Here is a 19,176-nt window from a genome sequence, read left to right as displayed (position 1 = left end):
AACAATGGCTACATCATCGATACCACCGTTAGATTTCAAAAACAAGGGAGCCAACCTGAAGATGTAAATAGGGAAAATTAAAATGTACAGCTGTCAAAAGAATCCTATGACTCATTTCTTTACCGCCAATTATACAGACGATGGATAACAGTATAGTTGACAGAACGTCTTAAATAACAGATTAAAAGAAAGAATAAATAAATCAATACACGTTCCCACTTAATTATGAAACATATAATGCCACAAGGAAATAGCCTATATTGCCTGAAATTACTTTAAAACTCCAGGCAATAGCTATAATTGTCACATTAAAGTTATCGCTCCTAGAATTTTTGTGTAATATCATAGCGCTAAACAAACTCATTAGACAAACATGACATTCGTTTCATTTAGATATTGTTAGCCTGTAAACTTCCATGGTAAATACATCAATTATATGGCTATATCGTAACAGGTCTCTGCTATGGAATGCTGATATATTTTGTAATGACTCACGCTCACTGGCGTGACAGTTCGTGATTTTTATCGGCGCACAATAATCACGAGAGAATAGTTAGCATTAGTCATTATCGTTGTTTTTCCACAGTTAATTATATTAGGCCTATAAAATAAATTCTTTATTTATTTATTACTGCTGCGTTTTCTCTCGCCAAAGTGTCGTCACAGTCTAGTATATACAGTCACGAAGCTTGAGTTGTAAGGGTGCTAGAAACAACAGACTGTGCCGGTACTATTTCGCATTGTCTTTAATGAGGCGATATTAGCGATCTTAGTGGTTAGCAACTATCTATGGATGCATATTTACCACGTATTGAACTTCGTGATTCGTGACTGTATATACTAGACTGTGGTGTGGTGGTCTAAGGCGTCATCCAAGGTCCGGCAGAAACAGACGATTTAAAATTGACAACATATCCTTGTGCTAAGTAATATAACATTGTACTGTGTCCAGTAATTAGTACCGTTTAGTAATGATGGGGCATTGGTTGAATGAATATCAAGCTTTTACCGTAGAAGTATTTTTTTAGAACAATGATTCTGCTACACAAACACGTCTTTCAAGGCGTCACTTTCGTACCGGAAAAATTGGGAATGTTCCAACTCATCAAGCCATCCTAAATTGGGTTCATACATTATTAGGAGCAATAGATCAGCCGTCAATAAGAAGCCTTGTCGTCCTAGAACCATATTGTATAGTCCAGAAAATGAGCAGAAATTGAGAACGGCGTTCCAGCAGAGTCTTCTCCGGTCTGTTGTTCAGCATTTACAAACTTTGGCTATATTTAACAGAAGTGTTAGGCGCATCTTTAATTATGGTTTACACTTGCACCCATTTAAGTTACAAATTGGACAAAAAAATAAATCCTCATTAATATCATACACGGATGCAATATTCCGAAATTCTCATTTTGGCGACATAACTTGTCCTTCATGGTGGTCTAATCTATCAGCAGATGATTTCTTCCTACGAAGTTTTTGAAGTAAAACTTATCAAATACAAACTCACACGATTCAAGACTTAAAGCACGACATTCGAACCAAAATTGGAGACATTCCACGGGGCATGCTGCAGAGTGCTGGACAGCGTGAGGCTCGATGCAGAGATTTATTTCAGGTCTGGTGAATCTCAACTGATAAGGTATATTTTCAGTTTAATGTTCAATATTAGTATTTTTCTTCCGAATAAATTTTTGTTTTCCGAATCGTAAATTATCTAATTGCTTCTTCCGAACCTTACTATCCTGTACTAGCGTTTCGAAAAAAGCGTTGGTTCGAGTCTTCATGAGGAACCGGTGCCCACTCAGCATCATGGTGACTTTTGGGGAGCAACAATAAATAGCGAAATTCTGTTACGCAAAACCTATAAAACCTCACGTTACTCCTACTTGTGGGATGATTGTTCATCTATACTGAGGAGCTCTATGGGCTGTCCCGCACAATATATTATTATTATTATTATTATTATTATTATTAGTAGTAGTACTACTACACTCCACTTTACGCTTTAGAGTCCACATTTCAACTAATCAGGAAACGAATGCATAACCTCTCTCATTTCGTTTCTGCGATTGCGCTGCAGAAGCAACCTTGCAACTGCAACATATGAAATCTCGATATTTTCTATCTACTACGGTATCATATCAACTGATGCCCATAGGCGCAAGTGCGCGCTTTAGAGCTCAGAAAAGCCTGAGCGCTTTACAACGGAAAGAAAAAAAGAGACACGAAAGAGGCAGTATATGTCGCTTGGTCGAGCTATATACAGAGATTGCCATCACTGATTCAATGGATAATGGGAAGAGAACTTATTAAAATTGTATCCATATTAGTTTTTATATTTGAGAAGTAGGCTATAAGTGGACTATAAGACAAAGTTTTAATTTTCATGTTCATTTTTCACAAGTTTGCTTTTTTATTCAAAATAATATTTTGTCAACTTTTTTTTTTTTACAGAAAAGTGAAATTTTCAGATATGTTTATTTAGTAAACTTACAGGTACTGAAAGAATGTTTTCGTAAATGTAATATATCGTAAACATGTAATATTGAAGATAGTGTATTGAAAATTTTGAGAATATTCGCATGGAAAATCTTTGTAAGGAAATGAATAAAACAAAGAAACTACTGTTACATCATAAACAAAAGATGTGCCCATGTGTTGTAAAAACGTTTATAGCTTCAGCAGATTTCGAGAAACTAATTTAGAATTCTGATGATAGGAAGTTGCCCACCAATATCACCTTAAAAGCATAATACGATAAGAGTTTATGTAATATTACAGTTAAAACATATACCTAGATAACTTTGCTTTGTACTGTATATTGTTTTGATCACTTTATTATTTTTATAAGGCTAAAAATACCAACAATATCAATTCCAACTTGCCATGTCCTACTCAGTCTCTTTCTTTATGAATGACATGATGGAATTTACGTGAATACTCCCTCAACTCTTTATTATGTTATTAACATTTAAAACACAAGTGCAATATTAAGAAATTGGTGTTAGTTTTGTTTTACAGACAAATAAAATATCAAAGAGAAAGAAGACAAAAATATCGACAAAATTTCACGTTCCATTTGAAGTTTGTACACTACTATATTCTTAATTCAACAGGCTGCTTATTCATATACATAATTCTTCCTCTATCCATACCTAGTGCTTGATGCCCGCGCACAACATCAAGGTCAGAAAAATGCGCTTATTTCGACATTGTACTACGCTTTACGTTACGAAATTATAATGTAAAATTCTCGTACTATACGTTATTTATATATAACTTTAACCCGCTCATCGTATATTGAAAAAGCTTAAGTGGTCCGCTGTGAAGTCATCTGCAGATGTATTGGCACGAGACAAGCATGTCGAGGAAATACGTGAATATACTGTAATAAAGTTATCCGTAGAGCTAAAGTCCTTGAAGGGCTAAAGCCGACCATCCGGCTTCTGGCCTCACGCCAGGAGTGAACTATTATCCAAGGAGTGCTGTGGTCAATGACACCCCTAGTCATTATAGCTGGTTTCTGAAACCTAATTACACATTTCCAAGTTATCCCCTCCAAATGAGTTTTTTCCCTACATGTAACTTATCGACAAGAAGACCTACTCAGTTTCAACTCATGAACTCATATCCCAAAGATGAAATAAGAGTATACACGGAAGTAAAAATTTTTCTAACCCAGATTTTGAGGAAGAAAGCTATTGGACATTAAATATAGGCAGTGGATTTTACAAAGGAATACCCCACGAGTTTTCATTTTGAAAATATCCGAGCATTTGAGATGAGAAATATTGAAACCTACCATTGAAATTGCTGTGTCCTATTTACATAAAAATTAAGACCTCTTTACAAACTCGTAATCAATAACAAAGGCTCTTTGAATGCATTATAGTTTCATTCCATTACTGGGTGGAGCTCTTGTACTCTATTTACTACACCCAATTTATACCGAGTTTTATAATGCTGTAGAGCGTGCATGAATTATGTTCCATTTAGAGTGATGCGTGACGTATTATTCCTTGATTTTTGTTGTGAGCATTGCAGGAGTTACCCTCGATGGAGTTTGTATGGATATCTAAAAGTAGGAAACGGAATAATGACAAAATTTATTTCAATTACTTTATTTCCTTTCAGCAAATGCATACATTGTCCACATAAAAGTGAGTAATTTACTCTTTGAAAAAAAAAAAAAATGTTTAAAACTTAGCTTTAAAATGGGTTTAAAATTACCATAATTTTGATGCATTAAAAATCATTAAAGTTAAAATCCAGCAAAAAACAGTGATAAACGATTCCATAGTAAATGTTTTGGGTTTTAATGGAGACCATTGTGTAGTCTCCAGTAATGCAGTATGATGTGGGATGCGTCAAGGTCTTCACGACTGAAAAAAAGAGAAATAGTGTTAATAAAACCAGATGAAACATCAAATTCAGAGGTACTAAAGCAGATAAGTTGATAGCGGAAAAAGTAAGGAAAAATCAAAACCAAGTGAAAAACATAGGGTATAGAAGATACATTGTTACCCGAAATAAAGTTATGGGATAGTTTAAACAACTACATTTTCTAATAAAAAATCTAATGATCAAAAGAACATCTGAACACTTAGGTCTGTTCCCAGACAGATTTCACTGAATTATTCTTTCTTTAATACCAATATAGGCCTACAATATCTACATACCATAATGATTTTTTTCGCCCAATTGATTGCACAGGTTTTAATAATACATAGATTAATACGAATTTGTATGTGCGTTGTTGCGTAAAATTGTTCAGAAAATCCATACTTCAGAAAAAAATGATACAGCCTGAGAGAACCATACATATTCACTACAGATATAAAGTTCTAATGAACATAATTCAGTTACAAAACTAATATCTGCAGTACTTTTAATGTTATTTAACAACTCTGTACCAAGTAACATGATATACAGGGTTATTTAGAACTTATGTTACAGAATATGGTAGATAGAGGATACTGAAACATTTTTCATTGAGCAATGTATGTCCTATCTCACACAGGTACGACGCTACACTTGTTTTAGTGTTCGGCTATTTGCCATGTTGTGATTGTTGCTGCTATGTGGATTGATGTGTCAATGTCTCAATCCACATGTCATGCCAAATCGCCTAAAGAGAGAAAATTAAGGGACTTTCTGAAAAACATCCTGCCCATTTTATTGTATAAGTTACCACTGGCAGTATGCACCAATATATGGTTCCAGATGACGGAGCCCCTGCGCACTTCAGTCTTGCGGCAAGACAACAGCAGACTAACATTTGGTGACATGAATTGTTTATCAAAGTCCCGTCCCATGGCCCGCAAGATCACCAGATCTTAATCCGCTTCGCTTCTTGTGGTAATATCTGAAGACCCTAGTGTATGCTATACCTGTAGACGAGGTGATTATTTTCTTTCATGAATTGTCGATGCCTCTTAACACCATACGTACTACACCTGGCATATTTGAACGGATGCGGGAGTCATTGCTTCGGCGATGTCAGTATTGTTTATAAGAAAGGGGGCGTAGGTTGCAAGCTCTTCCGTAAATCACAAGTACCATTGTCTTTATTTTTACTGAAAGCTCAGTCAGCAGAGTCAAGCCATTGGTCCTTACATGAATAATTGCCTACCGACCACAAAATGCAGCGCCGTACCTGTGCGATTTGGGACACACATTGTTTAATGAAAAATGTTTCTTTTAGTACAATATCCACTATATTCTTCTGCAATAAGTTATGAATCACCCTGTATATTACCAATTCTACCGAAGCTAAATATTTGACGATAAAAATTCAAATACACGCACTAGGATTACCCGATATTCGCCATACAGTTGGTAACAATCTTGGAAGAAATCGAACTAGACAGTCGTCCCATGTGAAATTTGAATCAACGCCCTTGCGTAATCTTGGCCAACGAGTATCACCCATTATCTCGAGATTGTGCTGATGTTATAAGGCCGTTACTTACTCTTAGAGTAAGTGTTTTATGTCATTTCACCAGTGTTCAGATCATAGAGAAGTAAGCTTTCGTTCCTGAATTCCGGTTACAGACATGCACAATTCGACTACATGTATACTACGCATTCAATGTTACATGGCCTCTGAACGCTGATGTCACCACTGTCGTCGTATGGAAGACATCGTAGGCGATTACGTAGTGTGGGACATTGGTGGGATCAAATCATTCATTGAGGGGGATGGCGCACTACTAGCTCATGGAATCAACACTGATCAATTTACAACGGACGGGTAGCAAGTCCTTTAGGGTGCTATGCTAGACATTTCGCTAGCCCGCGCTACGAGCGTGCTAAACTAGCCCCGACTATCAACTGATTACTTGTATAGGATTCATATATCATATATCGCTAACACTGGTTTATGAATACGAAAAACATTAGTACCCTGATCATCCACTAGAAGCCCGCGCTAAGAATGTCTATGAATATGGCCCCTAGACATTAGCGTAGTGCGTCAGCAAGTTGAAAACTTTGTCCCTTACATGTGGTACAGTCTAAGATTTTGTTTCATGGACGCATTAAATATTACGCTTATTTTGATTGATTACTTTATTGTCCAAATATTAATTTCTTAGCTCCATGTATAATTAAAATGATACATCATATTTTATTCCAATATGAAATTGAGTTTTAACATTAATTTAACACGAACATAATACCAACATCATAAGAAAGGCCAGAAGCGAACAAGAAAATATAACGTAAACATAATAACAAAACAAATACATCACACTAACCTACGAAAACAAGAACACGTGCATCTTTCAAGAAACTTAAATACAGCACTGCATACAGAACACAAAAGCATCTTAAAACACAGACAAGAGATGCAAATAAATACAACTTAACAGGTGTATACAAACTATCACGCAATAGTTGCAAGGACTTTCACATTAGACGGACTGGAAAATCATTTAAAACACGTTACAATGAACATAGCCTATCACAGCCATAACGAAATCACAATTCAATCTGCACAGAACACATCACAAACTCCAATCACAACTACAGCAACATAGACACTGACATGAAAATACTACACATCCAGCAAAAGAAAAAAACACTAATACAATATGAAATTTAAACATACGAAAACACACCCATAGCATATCCTGAATACTCAACTGAATTTCGAAACCTACACCTTTTCGGCACAATTATGAACACACTCCACCACAACAGGAAACCAGAAGATAGCGCTAGACTTCAATAAGCTTCGGGCAATGAGGGTCAACACCTCGAAATTATTCAAGTATTTTTATAATAACAAAGTAAAGAAGCGATTGTTAAACAGTTATTAATTTAACCTTACCATTTTCTGTACATACTTGCTACCGTATAATTCTCTTCACTTCTTTAGATCATACGATTTCAGGTCGTATGTGGAGTTTCCCTGAAGAAATGCAAGGGTTCCGTAACTGAAAATATTAATTACAATTTACAGTCAGAGTCTAACATCTAAAGTTTGATTCACTATTGATGGTTTCTCGAAAAATATTTAAGGGGTTAGATACAGCTTACAGCAGTAAAATTTTATGTAAATATTCAACAGTTTTTCCTCCATTACTGTATCTTGTACAATAATGAAAATTGGTATGTGTAAAACACTATCCTAATATATATTTAAGATTTAAAAAAAATTATTTATCTTTTTTTAATTCAGTTCACTGTGCAGTGATGAGTTTCCCACATAACTTAAACTATACAACATTGTGTGATTACATTTTTTGTGTATTTATGCATATCATATCTACAATATGATGCAAGATCACTTCTCTACTTTTGATAGATTGTCTGATAAATAAATTAATTTAAAAATGGTCAAATATCGGTATTTTTTTCTAACACAAAATAAAAACAATATTTATTAATGAATGTAGTTGAAAGAGCATAATATTGTAAATACGAGTTTCAGCAATAAAATAAAAGAGAACATGAAAAGTTAACACGTTTATGAGTTATGAGGGAAACTCTTCATCACTACACGGTAAACTGTCACCATTTTTAATTTTGAAAAAACATTTTAATCGTAAAAATATTTTTTTCATATAGCAGAAGGACAGTGTTTTACACCTACCAATTTTCATTATTGTACAAGATACAGTAATGGAGGAAAAAATGTTGAATATTTCCAAACTTTTACTGCTGTATGCTGTACCTAACCCCTTAAGCAACTACTTGCTAAAATATAATAGATCTTAAATATTATGCCTAATGGTTCCTTAAATCACTCACAAACTTAACCTCTAAATGTTTAGAATCCGTTAATATTTCTTAAATACGCATAACTATCGAGAGAATGCATCGATCTTCAGTCTTCAGTCGTTTTGATCGGGATAACGAAGCCTACTGGACACATTGAAAATATTTAATTACTAGAGACGGCGACTATGGCGTTTCTTGCAGTGTATCAATATTATAAATAATCAAAATAAAGTTAACTTCAGGTGAAGTACTAATATTATATACAACATTAATAGGCCAAGAGTACATACATAGAAATCTTATTGATTTCTTTGAAAAATCAAACAAAGGAAAGATCCAGTAACTTTTTCGCATGAATAAAGTTGCAGTCATGATATGGTAACAAATATAGGCCTACAACATAGCTTATGTATTACACGAAAAAGCTATTCCTTGAGACAACTAACTGATCAAGTATCATAAAGTAGATTTCAGAATATCCGGACTAGGGTCAAGGGCAATACGGATAATACAGAGGGTCAGTGTGCTGTATGGTTTTTGATCCTGTAATTTTAAAGGGACAAAGGTCGGACCCAGCAATGTAGAAAGACGTTACTCACATGTAAATAATAGAGTTTTTATTCATAAGAGATTACAATATGTAATCGATTTTGCGTCCTACAGAATTACCACTCAGCTTAATGTGGTTGACGTATGGCTAACAATGTCTTTAGTAGTAAAGTTTCTATTGAATTGTTCAATAACAAGTACTACTATAATTATATTAGGTTTTGATTTGCTTCTATATATAGTTCAAGAGTTCAAAAGTAAATATTTGTAAATATCAGCATTATTAAGCTGCATATACTAGAGAATTTTATAAATTTTAATTTGCAATCTAGTTCATCACAAGAATAAATACAGGTGTTAAAAAAGTATCAAAGATTTTATGCGGGGATAGTATGCATCAAAACAAGACAATAATGTCTAATAAACATGGGTCCTACAACATATACTTTCTGAGATCTGAACACTTGTTCATAGAAGATGCTCAATGTGACTTCCATTCTTGGAAATGCATTCCTCCGCCCTACAATACAGGAGACTACCAGACAATCATACCGTAGTTCACACCCTTGGCATGGAATACTGAAAACAAAAGTCTGGTTGCGAATATGAGCGGGATTCAGCAGAGTTGGTATTGTGAATTTTGGTAATCAGCATGTGTAGGCTGATGAAAATCCCCATGCAGTTGAAGAAACAAGACATCAACACCGATTCTCAATCAACTTATGGGCAGGCGTTCTTGGTGATAGATTAATAAGGCCATACGTGCTACCACAGAGATTAACTGAGGATCGTTATCAGGACTTTCTTATTAACGTATTTAAACAAATTTCAAAGAGTGGGTGATTCCTTACGCCGAAGGGCAGAGGAATGCATTGCCATGAATGGACGTCACATTGAACACCGCCTATGAACAAGTATTCATATCTCAGGAAGTATGTGTTTTAGGGCCCATGTATAATAGACATTTTGTTTTGATCCATAATAACACCTCCTAAAATATTGGATACTTTTTTTAATAACCTATATAAAAATGTGAATGAATTTAACATCCAAGACATCTAACGCAGTAAGATTATGATTATAATGCAATAATTATACATAGGACGTGAGAATATAAGTTTCCAAAGTTGTTTTTTTTTTTTTTTTTTTTTTTTTTTGAGAACCATCATACGCCCTAGAAAAAGTGAGTGGGTAAATATCGGAATGTTACTTCGTGAAATATTATTCACCTAAACATATCTGTGGATAAAAAATTAAGTATTTTATCTCCTCAACGTAGAATAAAATTACTATACAGTAAAGGCTCATTCACAATGAAAATTAAACATAACGTAAACATTAACATAAGCACATAAACATATGCCACAAACTTAAGTAGCCAAGGCCCATTCACAATGAAAATTAAACAATGTAAACATAACACGTGTGTGGAAACAAACATACCGAATCAACAAAACTACAGAATCTATTACATAAAAATGGAGAATTGCACAATGACTGACGATGTAGTTATTCAATTTATGTTTCTAATAACTGCAATGGCATCAGTATATGGCTTTCAATACTTGAAATCAAAGAAACGGAGATGTAAAATAATCAACTTTTCGTCATATGATTCCATGTTGAGCGCCTAGCCATCATCACTGCCAATAGATCAAAATATTGCCTGTAGGCAAAGCCCATGAGATGTTAAACAAAAAGTGAAAACACGCTTTCCGCTTGTGTACTGTTTCCAAATCGCATAAACATAAGCATGAAAGTTTGGAGTTTGCAAACTTTCATGTTAATGTCTTATGATTAAGATTAAGTTCATGCTTATGTCATTCATTGTGAATGCTTTCATTAAATAACATGGACACAAGGTTTTATGCTTATGTTATGTTTAATGTTCATTGTGAATGGGCCTTAAGTAAAAATATTTTAAAATAAGTTTTGTAGATAAAACTGTCGAGATTTGTGATATTGAAACTTATTTAGTACAAAAGGTTTTACTTTTCCGTTATATTCCCGTCATGGTAGTTTTCCCACCTTTAGCCGGAAGTTAGTAATATTACATCTGGGTATAATAATAATAGATTAGTAAACTTTATCTAATCTAATAGCAACCTGATCACTACTCATTTCAATCTACATGAACTACTGCTAGCGATTAACTATAATTAACTAGGAAATAGAATAGTACCCGAGATTTCGAAATTTTGACTTCACATAATTCACATTCGCTCTTATTTTTTAACACCCGGTGTTAGGAGTGAAAATTTTAAATTAATGGTTAAATTGTAAGATTTTAGACATGAATATGAAAATATTGCGATACACTTACCTCTTCACATTGGTCAATGAATTCTGAAATTTCATTATGCAACACTGGCAAAATCCATTTTCTATGTGTAGATATTTTAAAAACTGAAATCACTTTAAAATGTTTCTTCATTACACTAAAACACTAAACATCGTAGATTGAATATCGTTTTAGTATGATTTACTGTTAAAACATTTTTTATGAAATTGAAATTGTTCCTGAAGACAATTTAGATTCTAACCCAATTTAAAGTTATTTTGCACATTTGATTTTTAAGTCATAAAATTGTGGACGTTCAGTAGAACATTGTGTGTCATCCTAGCAATAACGTATAACGTACAGAAGTATCACAACAAATCCCACGAAGAATGTAACGTCATTAAGTGCAGGAAAATAATACCCCAGTCCAAGCCCAAAAGTCAGAATGAGCAAAATTAACTCCATCGTTATCAAGAAAGACATAATAACCATTTTTCAGCAGCTCTGTTATATAACTCAAGTGTAAACACTCCCTTACAACCAGGACTCAATTAATGACCGCAAATACCTTCGTAAACTAGATTTGTCTGATTCCTATCCCCACTCCCATGTCTTCATTGTGATTGGGTAGATTTATACAGGACATATTGTGTGGTGCCATCTTTTTCAGCTTCAAATTAATATTTTAAGATGTAGTAATGTTTCTTTTTTAGAATATGAAATTAATGATATCGCAGATGAATTTTATTTGTAATAAATATAATATTTGTGTGACATTTATACGTATCAGATAACCGATCATATAAAAAAATTATATTAATACCAGAATCAGTAGTAACCGTCAAATTAGTAAGCACCATTGAACACAACATTTCTGCATAGCCACGTGCTCTCGTGAAACAATGAGACAAATTCAGTTACTAACCGCTGAAGTAGTATGTTCAGTTGTAGTATTTTCCGTGTTATTGATTTTTACTCAGCTCATTCATTCATTCATTCATTCATTCATTCATTCATTCATTCATTCATTTATTTTATTCCATAGATCTTACATGAGCAATGAAGCTTTAAGATGTGGAACATGTCAACATTTTATTTAATGATGATGCATCAAGTACTCTAAGCCAAGTATTTAGCGTCGCTGAAATTTATGAGACCGAGGATTTACCATAGATTACCAAATATTCGCCTTAAGGTTGGAGAAAACCTCTGAAAAACAAATTAGGTAATCAACCCAATCGAGAATCAAACCCACGCCCGAGCGCAGCTATGCATCAGCAGCCAAATACACCTATAGAGTGAGCTACGATAATGGCCACATTGGTTTATACAGAAAGTTTCTGAACTTTCTCGACAAACTTTATATTTTGCTCGCGGGAAATTTTTAATAGCTTAATTAACGGCGTTATTTCAATCATGTTGTTACCTAGCATAGATAAGATAGGTGACGGCGAATTTTTATTTGGCGAGACGACTCCGAGGATCACCATAGGGTTAGCTAGAAATCGTTTCGCATTTGGAAAAACACAAAAAGTTTTTCAGCATCAACAAATTCTTACCTAAATGTGAGAAATATGACTCAATATTTTGGCAAAGTTTTCTTCATATTGAGTCGGTCTCTAGTTATTACCAATGTCTTTCCAAATGTGAGACGTTTCGTGAAATTAAATGAAAATGTATGCTTAAATATTTTATATTCTGGCGTGAGAGACGTGGCAACGTTCAGCAGGCAGTGCTCTGCACAGACGTCAAGTACGAGTGAGCTGAGTTCAATCTCCCTGCCCATAGCTCGACTGTCGAGCGGATGGCAGTTCAGTACAGGGTATTCGATAAACATCTTACAATGTCATTCACAGTTTAGGAATATCATATGTTATTAATTTATGGAGAAAGTTGTCGTAATAAATGAGGCAAGAAATATGTTCCGTCAACGTTTTCCTCAATTAGTGAACGATTATTAGGAACTAGGAGTCTCTTACCTCCTTTCGAAAATCACACAATCTGACATTTGTTTAAGAATGATACTGCTTTACGGCAGCGGGAGAGATTAAAATTTTGCATTAGAAAAAATGTCTTGTGATTTTGTGCAGAAAACCATTATTGCTTATATTTATGTACAATTAAAAAATGGAGCAACCGTCAACGTTTTCCTCAAAGAAGGTTACATAATTAGTGAACTTTTGTAGCTGTTTGTAAAAGATTATTAAAAAGTAGGAATCTCTTACCCCGTTTCGAAAATCACACAACCTGAAATTTGTTTAAAAATTATAATATTATACTATTTTACGGATGCGGGAGAGATTAAAATGTTGCATTAGAAAAATAGTTCGTGTGATTTTGTGCAAACAACCGTTGTTTATTTTATGTACAATTAAAAAATGGAGCAATATTGTTACATAGAATGTAAATTTACCATAATATTCTATTAATGAGATTGAAAGTTTGTATTTGCTGCTCGTTTTATATAAACAACAGTATTGTCATGGTCCGCTCCTGCATTACAACAGAGCATCTGTTTTGTGCCTGTATGTCTGTACCCGCTTGAGCTGTACTGTGTACTTCTAAACTCTCTCCTCTCCGCTTGAGTTGTACTGTATACATCTAAACCCCCTCCAGCAACATTGCAAAATTTTGTAAACTTCAATAATTAGTTAAATATTGCAATTGGAAAAAAATGTATGGACATTTTTTCTTCCTTATGACATGAATAATCATCAGTTATAATAATGACACATATCTCTTACACCTTGCATAATAATTTCCGAAGATCTCGAAGTTCCTTTTACGATCTAAAATTGAATACCCACCTGTTTTTCTGACGTCGTATCTATGCTGCTGTGAGTCCATTCTTTATGATATGAACACCATTCCATATATCAATAATGGTCTTGCCATTTCTTTTTAGCAAGTGTGCTTTTACACCAGAGAGGATGTATGATTCCTATAATTTTTATACATTTTGATATTTTCATAAACATATCTATTCAATGTACGACATTTCAAGCCAAATTTGTTTCGGTTTTGTTTAATATTACGGCGACGGACGATCAATTTTTGTAGTCGCGGAACAGACATTGGCTGCCGAGAACTGTAGAGAGAAGACGAAGACTTATTTAATAATGAAACGTTACATGAAAATACACCGAAAAGTCAAAGCTCACGTTCGGGGCGAGTTCCGTTTTAATAAGATGAAAGGAGTCTTATACAAATTATGCATAATTCACAAATAGCCTATACCCACATTTTTTCCTAAACTAAAATTTAAAATACTAATTCCAAGATTGGATTCTTAAAAGTACAAAAATAGAGCATGCATAATCCTCAAAATGCATAGTTTAACAATTCGGCACAAGGATGAGATTCTAAAGTAGTAAACTATACTGGGTGATTCGCGAGTATTTACCGTCCTTTACGGAGCTTATTTCCGAAGACATTCTGAACAAAAAATGTCATATAAACATGGATCCTATTCTCAATATTTACAGAGTTATGTTTCGTTATTGGAACGCATTGCTGTGAACGCGTGATCTTGGTCAGCGTGCAGTCAGCGGCCAGCGCGAGCGCTACGGAAATCAAAGATAGCCGTATGCAGTTACGTAGAGCAACGAGTGCCGTTCACAAGCGTGCGGCCAAGTGTACTCAAGCGGACGGCGAGATTTTTTTTAATGTGTTGTAAACTCTCCAAGACTGTAAATTAGGATTCAAAATTGAGCTGCAAATAATGAAGTCGTGGAAGTGGTGTGATTTGTAATAATTATTGTGATAAGTGCGTAAGAATAATGCAATTTTCTAGTTAAAAATAGAAAAAGATGTATGTAGGAAGCAACTAAGGAGTTTACAGCACAGCACATTTTTAGCTTCATAATACTTGCCAATTAAAGAAATGATACTTCTGAATGGTTCATTCTCTATTTGCATTATTCTTTTACCTTCAAACTAAATAAAAAATGTATTTTACAAACAACTTTAAATTAGTATAACTCTGAAAATATTTAGAATAGAAACTATGTTTATGACTTTTGCTCAAAATGTCTTCAGAAATGAGCTCCGTAAAGGACGGTAAATCCTCGCGAATCACCTGTATAATCCTTATTTCTGCATGCAATTATGCGAATTTTCTCAAATACCATCCCTTCAGTCTTTGTTTAAATTTAATCTACAACATTTTTTTTTTAAATAAACATCTTTTATTCTGAGGTTTAGCGTTTCGGCAACAACCTGGTACACAATTTTTTGTTTTTGTTTATTGAAAATAATTAATTTCATACTGTGCAGTGTAATTACCGTTTATTGTTTGTCCTACATGAAGTTTTTTTATCTAAGTGAAAGACCTGTATTTCTTTATTTAAACTATCAGTATAAAAAGATTCTTTTACATTTCCATTATTAAAAGTATTACGCAAGTTGAGATGTCACGAGTTCAATTCCGGGTGAAAATTTTCTCTATTTATATAATCATTCAGACTTCACTACGTTCTTAGTGCTTTCTTAACCCTCAACAAAAAAATTACAATTTGGAGGCAAAATTAAGATCGAACACCGGAAAGATTCCTTAAATACTCTATGCCAGAATGGCACGAGAATGCTGTTGCTAAATTTCGTTGAAAACAGACCACGACTGTGAAAGTCTCATCTGTGTATAGATATAGTGCATGTTGTACAATAGTTTGGACATATAGACGACGGATATACGCCTATGGCGATTTCTTTCTATCCAGATACTGGTTTCGTGAACAGACAGTGGGGAGACTAGGGACGAGCTTTTGATTTCAACATTTGTTTTGTAATATTTTGAATGATTTAAGTTTTGTCCGTATTATGTAAGTAAATGCATAGGTAATTATTTGTTATATAAGGAGTACACAACCAGAGTGGACCAAGTCCTTCTGGAATAATTTTGAGAAATTGAGTCTTAAAGTTCCTGGCTCATGCTTAGCAACCTTCACCTTCCGTATAAAATGCTGCCCTCTGTGGAATAAATGAGTTATGGACTTTGTTTGTTATGACAATGAATACATCTAAGTTTTCTTCATCAGAGATTGTATTAATCCACAAACTGATCACTGGTGGACTTGGTCCACTCTGGTTGTGAGCCCCTCATATGTTTCTGCATTAAAGTAGTGATCTCCTGAACTTTCCATAAATGAAAGCTTGTACACCAACTAATCTAAAATATGAAGAAAATATAGAAAAAATGCTTGCAGTTCAACAATTATGACAAGTTTATTACAAAATAATGTTTAGTATGGTGTGAAGTTGAATTCGAACAAAATTATTAATCACTTCATACTTTATTTTCTCAGTTTTGGTGTATACATTGGCTGTAAAACACTAAAAGCAAAATCAGTGGATACATTCATTACGAAACATCACATGCATAAGAAGTTTGCGTTAAACTTTTAGGAAAAACATTGACACATGCAAATATAAAATATTACAAAATTAGCATACTAATATAATCTTTATAGTGAAATTTTGTAATTCTGAATGCAGTTCTTCCCCGTCTCTAATTTATTCCTTCCGCAACAGGCGTGGAGAAGTTAGCAGTCACATTCTGAAAAGAAAAAATCAAGTTAGGTATGGAAAGGATTACAAATTTCCGTTTTATCACGAATGTGTGTAGTCAGAATTCCAGAGATTGTGTTGCAGGAAACAGACTTCCTGTATGTTCAGAAATATTTTGTACAGTATTTCTGAATCCAACGTTTATCTCCATCGTTTAAAATCTAGAGTATTTATTAACCCCTGGGAGATACTACTCCAAAAACTGAATATTTATTTTTATAAAAATTTAAGGAAATATGAATACAAGAAAAAATAAGAGTATTGCTCAAAATATTGTAGTATAATTTACAGCTCGTGCTCCATGACAGTTATGATTAATTGTAATCTTGATAGAAGATATTGAAAGGCGTATATTTTCATTTTGTTAATTCAAAGTTTTTAAAATATTAGTATTGTATACTACCTTACTTTATATTTAAATCCAGCTACATGAAATTCTTAAATTTGATTAGTGATCTATTATTACTAGTCAGCGATGTAATTATGCAGTGGAGGGGGAAAAGGAACTGACTAATTTCCAAGTATCTTCTGGCTTAGTTGCCTCATGAGTGATGCCTTATTGATACAACTTCTGAGATTCCAACCCGATTTCGGACTACTGACTGAACATACTCTTACATACTACATGAAGATTAAGTTACAGGAATTCAAAACCTACCTATACCTTTGATTACCCATGGATGAAGTAAACTTGAATATATCTTAAAACCTTTAAAACTTCACATAACTAAACTTCTAAAGCTCTTCTGAATCTTCTGGAGCTGTAAACAAAGATATCATCAATTAAACCTCTTTGCTCTGTTTGAAAACGAATTATTATTAATTAAAGAAATTATAAACATTTCTTGACTATAGTACAGCTAGAAATTCGAGAAAGAAATTGAATTATTACTGTGGGAAAACTCAAAAATTAAATTAAAATTCACGACATATTCTGCGAAAAATACTACAGAGTCTTCTACAAACAAGAGAAATTACAGTGAAAATTCGTATGACTGTATTCATGGAAGAGACTGAACGATTTCAAAATCTATCTACATGAATCCTGATGGCTGAATATAGACGTTATGGGCCTACTGGAGAATACAATACGAAACTTTTTTTTTTTTTTTTTAGATTGAGAGTTCCGTAAGGTCGAGAATCCATGACAGGTTAGGTTAGATTTTTTTAGACTTTTGGTATGCCTCGCATGTATAATTAATACATTATGTCATTGTCACCATCTTAGTTTGACCAGCGATATAAAATGGCTATCGTATTCTTCAGTAATCCTGACGTTATATACAGTACAAGCTAAAAAAAAAAGCGAGTCATTTCATCTTATCACATTTTTTATAATGTTACAATTTAGCTACGAGGTACCTATAAATACTGATCATTTTGATACTACTAAATAATCTGAGCTGAAATATTACAAAAAAAAAATCACTCTTAAAACTGACAATACAGAATAAAACTAAATTACTTGACAAAATGAAGTACAATTCTTCTTATGCAAGTACATGCAACATGAATATTTGATCAACGTAGTAAAATTGGAAATCAATTAATCCAGGCCAAACTTAGTCTATATTCAAATATTTACTTTCCTATGACGATGTCTCTTCAGCCATTGTACAGGTCCAAAAACAAAATTTGGGCCATGTAAATTTTCTTTCTGGTCTGTACAAGTATATTACTTCACTTTAGCAAGAGCGATTTATTTTGTTTAGAAGTAGATGGGTAAATTAAAAAGTCATTTTACGTTTAAGAATTCCTCATTTCATTATGTTGGAGTGTATGTACTTAAGGGTTTAACAGTAGAATAAGATTAGCCTATGTCTTTAAGGCTTTGAAATCAACAGCAAATATAATAATAAAGCCTTTTACATTTATCAGTTATAATAGCAACCGCTGAAATGGAAATGCCATTATTACGAAGACCAATAATTCGCTATTAATTTAAATCCTAAACCAGTTCGTTTGTTCATACTACGTATTTTAAGAAAGTATACCTCTATCTAAAGGAGACTACAGAAATACAAGGGACAACCCAATATCAATCTGAGAACGGAAAATGTCTTCTTTATTGTACTTAGTTACATTTACAACGTTTTAATTATTGGCGTTATTACTCAATACAGGATGTCAGTCTCATTATAAGCTTGTAGTTCCTGTAATATTAAAAATGGATCGAGAAATGCTATTTATGAAATATGTGAAAAAGGTTGACCTTTATAAATACTATACAAGATTTGAAGTTTGACAAATATATTGAGAATTACGAGTATTTAATTACAATAACGTGGCACAGCATTTTCTACCAACTATGAAAATATTATACTGTATACCGATTACGCCATAGCCAAATTGAAAATGAATATTAGAAATGGAAGAAAAAATAAGATGTAATTTCTTATCTATACATTTCATTCCCTAACATGCAATTTTAAAGAAGCAAGAATTTATTGTACACCAACCTCTTCGGTATCGGAATTATTTTTTTTCTTCCAAATCATTCATCCTATTTTTATATATTAAGAATTGCTTTATTTTTAACAATCTTAAAAATAATC

At 33.5% G+C, this 19,176-nt stretch overlaps 1 long non-coding RNA gene across 1 annotated transcript; it reads right to left on the bottom strand.

Moving 5' to 3' along the window:
* Nucleotides 1-4,110: 4,110 nt before the first annotated feature.
* On the bottom strand, nt 4,111-11,627 carry LOC138710056 (uncharacterized). Its single transcript, XR_011335035.1, has 3 exons — nt 11,099-11,627; nt 7,334-7,439; nt 4,111-4,382 (listed from the first exon to the last, which is right to left on the bottom strand). It is a non-coding gene; the product is annotated as an uncharacterized lncRNA (long non-coding RNA).
* Between the last annotated feature and the right edge of the window lie 7,549 nt (nt 11,628-19,176).

This window comes from Periplaneta americana, chromosome 12, assembly GCF_040183065.1.
Source record: "Periplaneta americana isolate PAMFEO1 chromosome 12, P.americana_PAMFEO1_priV1, whole genome shotgun sequence".
Taxonomy (NCBI): domain Eukaryota; kingdom Metazoa; phylum Arthropoda; class Insecta; order Blattodea; family Blattidae; genus Periplaneta; species Periplaneta americana.
The sequence above is the reverse complement of the archived record's forward strand: the minus strand, read 5'-3'. Positions and strand labels throughout refer to the sequence as shown.